This window comes from Pinus tabuliformis, chromosome 6 (assembly GCF_031772625.1).
Source record: "Pinus tabuliformis cultivar Carrire ecotype Pingquan chromosome 6, CPIR1, whole genome shotgun sequence".
Taxonomy (NCBI): Eukaryota; Viridiplantae; Streptophyta; class Pinopsida; order Pinales; family Pinaceae; genus Pinus; species Pinus tabuliformis.
In genome coordinates, this window is record NC_142292.1 from 311,635,212 (window position 1) to 311,644,288 (window position 9,077).

Here is a 9,077-nt window from a genome sequence, read left to right on the forward strand (position 1 = left end):
AGTATCTACCTGCAATAAAACATTAAATCATGGAGAAAGAGAGGTGCGCAGGCTCCCCTAATCCAAGAATTATGCAAAAAACTAACAAGTAGTTACTCTGTAGAACAAAGCCACGGAGAAAATAACAAAGTAAGATTTATTTGTCATTTGCGGGAGAGCAGTGGCCAATCATGCTAACCTGCAGTGTTTTAGTCACAACTTCTTTTTTTTTCGTCGAAATTGAGTGATTCCGAAGCCAGATGAGAGCTAATTCAAAGGTTTATCTCTAGTAGAAATAGGTTTTAAATATTCAATGATATGATATGTCAATTTTAGTTAGAACAACCTGCATAACAGAGTCATTTTCGATTACCCAGCTTAGACCAACAGTTGATATTTCAAGCATAATTTTTTTTTTTGATGTCGGATTCGAATGATTCAAATTGGAAATGAAAGTAGATTCATTTATTTATTTCCAATAGAAACAGGTTTTGAAGACAAGAAGAATTGATAGGTCAAATAATCTAAGGAACAACCGGAAAAACAGAGTTTTAAGAGTGCTGATTTACGATAGACAGTCAGTATTTTGATCATAACTTCCCCATACGATATCGAAAATGAGTGATTCCAATTGATTTTTAAACTATATTCGTAGGGGAATCTACCATAGAAACATGTTTTAAAAATTCATTCATTTAGGCCTCCAAAAACTGACTGTCCCAACTCTGTTCCTGCGTTTCCCGCTAGACACCCTGTCAATGTTCCGGTTCTAACTTTTTCGTTTCAAATCCAAATTGAGTGATTCAAATTGGGTTGGAAAGTAGACATCAAGGGCTATTTAGGATAGAAATAGGTTTTAAAAATATAGCCATTTGGTCCCTCAAAACATGACTGTCCCGACTGTTTTTCCAGAAATTTCATCAAGCCCACAAGCCAAAAAATATGATATTCAAGCATTTTTTCAAATTGGTGATAAAAATGAAAATGAGTATTTGTAGAACTTATTATTTCCATTATGATTAATCTACATACACAAATGATTTAAAAAAATTATCACCGATGTTGATTTCGATAGCGTGTTGCAACAAAAAACAATTAGTTTTACATAAAAAAACAAAATGCATTTATTTATTCCCTTATTTATTTTAATTTTTACACTAACCTTTTTTTATTTAAAAAATGAATATGACTACGTATATGAATACTTCCAGTGGAACCATTTTAGAAATAAGGCTTCACGTATACACATACCCAAATTTGAAAAATGCATATTAATGAATATCAGGGTATGAGAAGCCAATTTCCCTTGAAAAAATGGTATAAAAAATTGTTGAAGCATAGAGTGATGTTGCAAACAAATGATGGAGTGAAACCAATCTTCAACATATTCTTTACTTTCTTGATTTCCCATAGCCATCGTATCATGAAGTTCTTGAGCTTTTAAAATGGTTTGTTGATGCAAGCTAAAAGAAACTTCATTTTTTTCCATAACTTCGACAATTTTTGAATTTGAAACATTCTGAATCTCATTGTAAGTTTTTTCAAATGGCGCATGTGAGATAGAATGGGTAGGGTGGGTAAATTTTGTAGTTCAACATTATAAGCATGTTGTACTGGTTTATTGTGGTGAGGGTGTGGAATGAGTTGAGCAGGAAAATGTGTAGGGAACTGAGCATTGTGATGATGTGGTTGATTGGGTTGAGTGAATGATTTTGATAGGAAAGCAAGATGTTGTGGAATAGCTGGTGAAGAATATGGAGAAAGTGTTTGTGCTACAAGATGAGGGAGATTAATCATGCAATCATAAGGTGAACCATGCCAAATTTGTAAACAATATTGATGGTGGTTATATTGAGATTGACATGGCTGCCCTAACACATTAGTATTCCATAATGGATTATGCAAGTAAGAAAGTGGAGAGGAAGTGTTTTGAACCGTACCTATAGGCCATGATTTCCATGGTTTTGATCTTTTTGCAGTTTCCTCATCTCTTTGATATGCTACTCCTATCCTAGATAAGGAAGAACAACTATCTATGGGATGCTCCTTTCGGTCATTAGGGAAAAACACTTCATCAAATTCTTGACTTTTTATGAACCTGCAAAACATCCAATTGTGAATTTAGAGAGCTAATAAAATCAACTTTAAAATTTTCAAATAAAGCATTGATTTCAGCTCTTATGTCTCCTATTCTTGTAGCAGATTTGGAAAACAAAGAACAAACATCTCTAGGATTCTTACCAGCCTTGGAGATTCCTCTTGAATACCTTATGCATAATTCACAAACATCATCATATGATAACTGAAAAACATTACCTTTTCTTATCAGATTTAAGAGTTCTAAAAATTCATATTTGATTCCTTTAAGAAGAAGTGTTTTTAAGATTTCTTTTTCCAAATGCTTATGCTTTGATTTTTGAAGGTTGTATTGAAATTGATCTACATAGTCCTCCAAGCTTTCATCTTCCCCTTGTATCATATTGAAAATATCTTCATTGGTCTTGCAATAGTCCTGGTACTTCTTCAAGAATATGTTCTTCATGTCCTCCCATGTTTGGATGCAGTTCCCACCTAGGCTCATGAACCATCGGAGAGCTACTCCTTTTAGAGTAAGAGGAAACACTTTCAACCTTTGATCGTTAGTGTAATAATCATATCCTCTACAAAGTATTTCGAACTCAAATAAGAATGTATCTGGATCTTCATTTGTCAAGCCATGAAAATTTGGTAGAGAAGATGGGGGAATTATGTGCATTTGTGTCACTCCTCCTAGATCTTTGATAGGAAATTCAAAAGTAGAAATGTGAGCCATTTCTTACCATAGTAGAAGATGTTCTTCATGTGTTTCTTTAAGGCTCCTTCTTCAAATGTTCCTGTCAATTGGTTAGTGAAATAGGTGGTGCTTACATCACAACTTGAGAAAAATCATGAGATTTGTTTTTCAATTTTTTATTTTTTATTTTTTTAGAACAACAACTCCCAAATCATATATTAATCAGTAAACTGTGAAATCATTACAACAGCAGAAGCTTTGAAGATCACAATGGCAATGCAACAATCTCCTTTTCCTCCTATTCTATCCTATTCTATCCTATCCCATCATCATTCTTGAATCTCCAATTCTGAATCCTCAATTCTCCATCATTTTTTCATCCCTATCTCTGATCTCTGTTTTCATTTAAATAGAGAGAGATCAGAGAGCAGTTACAACAGAGATAATTACAACATGATTTCTATTACAAAATTGGATTGTTTCTAACCAATTGATCAACAAGAAAATATATTTCCATCTATCTTTCAACAAGAGCAAGGCGAATTTGGCTTTGCAACTGAGATTTGGGAAACGGCCACACAACAAATCTAAGAAAATCGTGCTCAAAGAACCCTGCGTTTCTCTCAATACAAGCTGAATTTGGGAAAACCATTCTATACTAAAGTTAATTTGGTCTGTTCTAGACAAAACCCATGTTCCAGATTTTCTAGATTCTTCTTCATTTGCCCAAAATATCAACTGCAAAACTGCCACTTCTTATTCGAGCGAATTTCTGAGTTGGAATATTTAATGATCAAATCTTCAATCTGGAAATTGTATTGGAGGCTAAAAATGGTGAATAATGTTACAAACACTTTATTAAAACTATCATTGATAAAATCATGCATAATCATCAATTTATTAGAAATAAAGGAGAATAAATAATATTTTTACATAAGAGCATAAATCATTGTAAAATAGAATTATATGATAAATTATGATAAATGACGTGATGAAGAATGGTAGAAATGGGTGGAATAAGTGTTCAAAAGTGATAATAATAATGGGATATTAACGGCCTAACAACTGTTACATGGGCTTTAATCCACTATGGGATATGTCTAAGAACACATTCGTCTGGGTTAAGCTCCCCGACCTCTCATTGGAGTTCTGGACCCGTTGGATTCTTGCTAAGATCAAAAACTCTATTGGTCACTTCATCTATGTTGATCCTAAGTGTTTTGGGGTAAACAACAAGTGGGTTTCTTGGATCCTAGTAGAGTTGGGCTACTCTGGGAGTCTTTCGGGCCAAATTGATTTGGCATGGGAGTTTGTTGTTCATCGACAAAGCTTGGACTATTGGTGTATTCCCTTTAGATACCTTCTCTGCCATCACACGAGGCACTTATTGGAAAAGTGCCCGCTGAGACTACTTGGGGCGGGGGGGGCTTCAAAGGCGTCGTGGCGCGGGACGATGAATTCACATGTATGTTGACACTATGGGCCCTTGTCAAATATCAGGTACTGATTTGTCCTTAGAGAAATCTCATGTTTTTTATGATATACCATCATCTTCTCCCTGCACCTCCCCTTGCCTTACTTAGGATCCTACTCATCCTCGGGGTATCCCCTCATCATGCTCCCCTACCCACCCTCACTCATTGGTTTCCCTCTCCCATCATGTTCCACTATCCTCCTTGACTCCTCCTCTTCCGCTTAGACATCCTCCTCCCCCCCTTTCGATTCCCATTTCGCATTCGTCTTTGCCATTCTCGGTGGATCCTCCTTGTCCACTAAAACATGCCACTTCACCTTTACCTACTCTGCCTCCCCCTGATGACCCTCCTCCTCCCCCTATGATTCCCCCCCACCCTGAGGTCTCCTCCTTCACAATCATGCCCATCTTCGAACCTTTCCCCCCATAATTCCATGGGTAGTGACTTGGATTTCCTCTTGGTATATCCAACCATGGATATCACAACTTTAACTATCCATAAGGGATCATCCCACATCCCCTCCATTTCTATTAGCCCAAAAGCTGCTCGTAACATCACCACTTGCAAAAAGGCAAGTCGGGGTTCTTGACACCATAAGTCAGCTACAATGACGAAATCCTTTTTGGAAGCACTTCATGACATTCCTATTGCTACTACTTTCTCTTGGGACCTTGGAGCATCAACGCTCGCCCCTTCGACTTCCGGATGAACTGTTTATCTCTAAACTTGTGTGGACTCGGGGACCACTCAAAAATTCTCTCCCTAAAACATATTTTCTGTACTTTTCACCCCTTTTTTATTCTTCTCCAAGAAACTATGATTGTCTCTGATTGTGCGTTATCATATTTAAAAAAAAAAATTCCAGACTGGCACATGGTGGCTGTAGGTTCAAATGGTTTTTTTGGTGGTATGACCGCTCTTTGAGACCCTAGATGGCCACTATGTTGGCATGCAAAATTTTCGTAGGTATTCTATTGTCATGATATATTTAAGGACACCCTATAAGTCTGCACTTCCTCAATCTATATGTTCCTTACAACGACATATATGATTTCTGGAAGAGAATGGATGATTGTGATCTTCTCAATATTGGGACTTTCATCACGATCGGTGACTTCAATGCTACTTTGTCAAGGGAGGAATGTTGGGGGTTATGTGTCAGGGAGATCCTCTAGCGGATTAGTTATCCCATCTATTTGACGCAAACCATCTGAGGGATGTACATCCTCGTCCACTATCTCCTACCTGGCATAATGGTAGATTAGGTGATGCACATATTGGCAAAAGATTGGACCATTTTCTTGTCCATGAAAACCTTATGGACCAGCTTGGGTGCATGTGCTCTTAGGTGGTGAAAGCGCATATCTTTGATCATATGCCTATTGCACTACAATGGTGGCTGGAATGGTCTCGTCTGGGCATCCCATTCAAATTTAACAAGACTTGGTTCAAGAATGAGGACTTCAACGCCCTAGTCACCGACTTCTAGAAGGCACATATTCGGGAGGAGGGTACTTCCCTGATGAAACATCTCTCCGAATTACTTTAGTCTTTAAAAAGTTGGGTCAGGGTGTGGGAGAGGGAGAGGAAAAGGGCTATAGCCCTTGAATTGAAGACTATCACAATGGAGATTGAAGGTCTGTTACTATTAGTGGATCGTGGTGAGCCAATTGTTCATACTTGGGAGAAATTAAGATCATTGGAGGAAACAAAGCATCAGATCCTTCTCATACAATAAGTGAATTGGAGACTAAAAATCTAAGCCCTCTAGTTGAGGGAAGGTGACCAGAACACTAAATATTTCCATCAACATGCAAATCAGAGGAGAAATGGGAATACCATTTCTCAAATTCGTGGTCATGGTGGGGAGTTGGTACATAGCACTGTGACAATCCAGAGGGAAGTTGTATTACATTTCAAATATTTCTTCAAGAAGCGTAATGGGGTCAACATAGATGACCAAATTTGGGGTGCATCTCACTATCTACAAATGTTTAATGAGGAGTAGAATTCTACCGTGTTTAGACCTATTACCATTGAGGGAATCCACCAGACTTTACAGTCATTTTCTAGAGATAAAATCCCTAACCCGGACGATTGGACTATTGAGTTCTTTCTCTATTTTTTCGACCTGGTGGCGATGGACCTATTAGATATGGTGGAAGAATATAGATCCCTGGGACGTGTTATCGGCTCTATTAATTCGACTTTCATAGCCTTGATCTCGAAAGCGTCTATCACTTCAACCTTCCTAGAATTTCGTCCCATATCTCTCTACAAATTTGTGTACAAACTCATTTCAAAAATTAATGCTGAGCACATAAAGGGTACTGTCTCGACTCATATTACTAGGGAACAATCAGGCTTCCTCCACACCCGTTGATTAATGATGAATTAGTTATTGCTCAGAAGACTATTCACTCGATCCACACGAGGAAGTTAAACGCTCTTGTGATGAAAGTAGACCACTGGAAGGCATATGATCGTGTGGACTGGGACTTTCTGAGACTTATCTTATCGAAGATAGGCTTTTCTACCCCTATCATTGAGTGGATTATGATGTGTGTCACTAGTGCACACTTTGCGGTCTTGGAAAATGGTTTCCCTCAAATTTATTCAGTGTAGGTAGAGGATTATGACAGGGATGCTAACTCTCCCCTCTATTATTTATATTGGCCATGGATTTCCTTAGCCTAAAGATAAAATCGGCTATTGTGGGTGGACATTTCAAAGGGATCAGACTGTGCTCAGCTATCTCGGCTTCACATATATTCTTTGTGGATGATATTTTGGCTTTTGGTATGTTGTCTAGGGCACATTGGAGTAGTTTTCATGGCATACTGATGCGATTTGGAGCTGCTACTAGGATGATGGCTAATGATGGTAAGTCATACATTCTTTACTCTACGGGAGATATGGGGGTGATTAATGACATTTCCAGTATCTTCAATTTCAACACTAGACCTTTGGGCGAGGGCCTCAGTTACCTTGGATGTCAAATCAAACCTAACAATTACAGAAATGAGGACATGCTCTGGATTATTGACAAATTCGGGAATAGGATAAATGGATGGGCACATTGTTGGCTGTCCCTATGGGTAGATTCATATTAGTACAAGTCGTTCTTCAACAACTGGCTGTATACTAGGCACATTTATTCATGCTACCCTCTCTCATCATCAACAAAATTAAATCCATCATGGCACACTTCATCTGGGTTGGACGAGATACAAATCAGAAATATCATCTCACAAGTTTGGAAAGTATCACAGTTCCAAAAGACTTGGGCGGATGGGCTATATTGTACATTAACATATTCGGTTGGGCACTACTTATAAAATCCTTTTTGCGTGGGCTATTTATGGAGGGTATCTGGAAAGACATCATCAAAATAAAATACATGCATAAGAAGGAGCCGAATGAGTGGATTAGAACTAGAGCACTTTGGAGTACTTCAGGATCCTATATCTGGAGAAGTTTTCAAAAAGTGAAAGTTGTCTTCCTACAGAGATTGTGTTGGAAATTTGGCGAGGGAGCTCATATCATCATCGATGTTGACTGCATAAAAGAAGTGGCTGGAGCACATCAACTCAACGGGGACCTATTGCACAAATTACACTCTCGGGGCATATTTATTCTAAATCAAGTAATTACTGGCTGGAATGGAAGCATCCCTATTTGGAAACAGGCAGGGTAGTTGGGCTTGACTGGTACTCTAACTTTGGAATGGGATGCTTATATACTATCCCTTAGAATTATGGTCCTATGAAGAAACGGGGAGGGGGACCTCATCTCTTGGGCATGATTGACGTGCGCAAATAGGGTGGTTGTGGTGGAGATTTACCGACATCTCATCTTCGCCTGCCGAGACCTACATCCTTGTTGGTTCTATAAGGTATGGAAATTGGATATACCAAACAAAATTGTCCTTTTTGTATGGCTGGTTTGGAGGAACAAAATCCTCACTTGGGAGAATTTGTGTAAGCGGGGATTACTGGGTCTTGGGAGATGCCCACTATGTTGTGATGCTCCTGAATTTAACCTCCATTTGTTCATTGAGTGCCCTATCTCTACCACGATTTGGAAGGGAGTCTACTCTTTTTAAAAAATCACATAGAAGGGTTTTGGTCACATTCAGGAATGTTTACAATGGTGGTTGGAGCGGGATGTAAAATATATGGCGACCCATTTTTATATTTTATGGGAAATCTAATGTGCCCATAATGAATTCATTTTCGAGGGTTCCCTGATTTATCCTCTACCTATAATTGAAAAGATCATACAATGGCTAGAGATGGCTAAGACTCTCATTCGGCTCATCCGAGATCTTTCTCTCAGACATCTTTCATAGCCCGTACAATTTCCGACAGGGTATTTTGATGGTGCTACACAAGGGAATCAGTGTGGCTATGGCGTTTGGCTATGCCTGGATTAGTCTTCACAATACATGATTCATTGGAATAGGGGCCCGAGCACAAACATGAGGGTTGAGATCCTGATCCTCTGGGGACTTCTCTGGTTTTCTAATCATCTGTCCATTGGCACTCTATTTGTATATGGGGACTCATAGGTACTTATACATGGCTTAATGAAATACTCTAATTTCTCCCCTCCCCATCTTTAGGTTTGGATGACTCAAATTTCTCTCCTCAGGAGGTCTTTTAGTTGGATACATTTTAAGGACATCTTTAGAGAGAAAAATCGAGTCGTGGATTCCCTGTTGAAGTTGGGTATTTTTTATACATATGGCTATATGCATTATACACTCATGGAGGTTGAGTATATCTATGTTGAGGGTTCCATCCTTATCCCATAGCGACTACTTCTCTCATATTTGTTTTCGATTATAT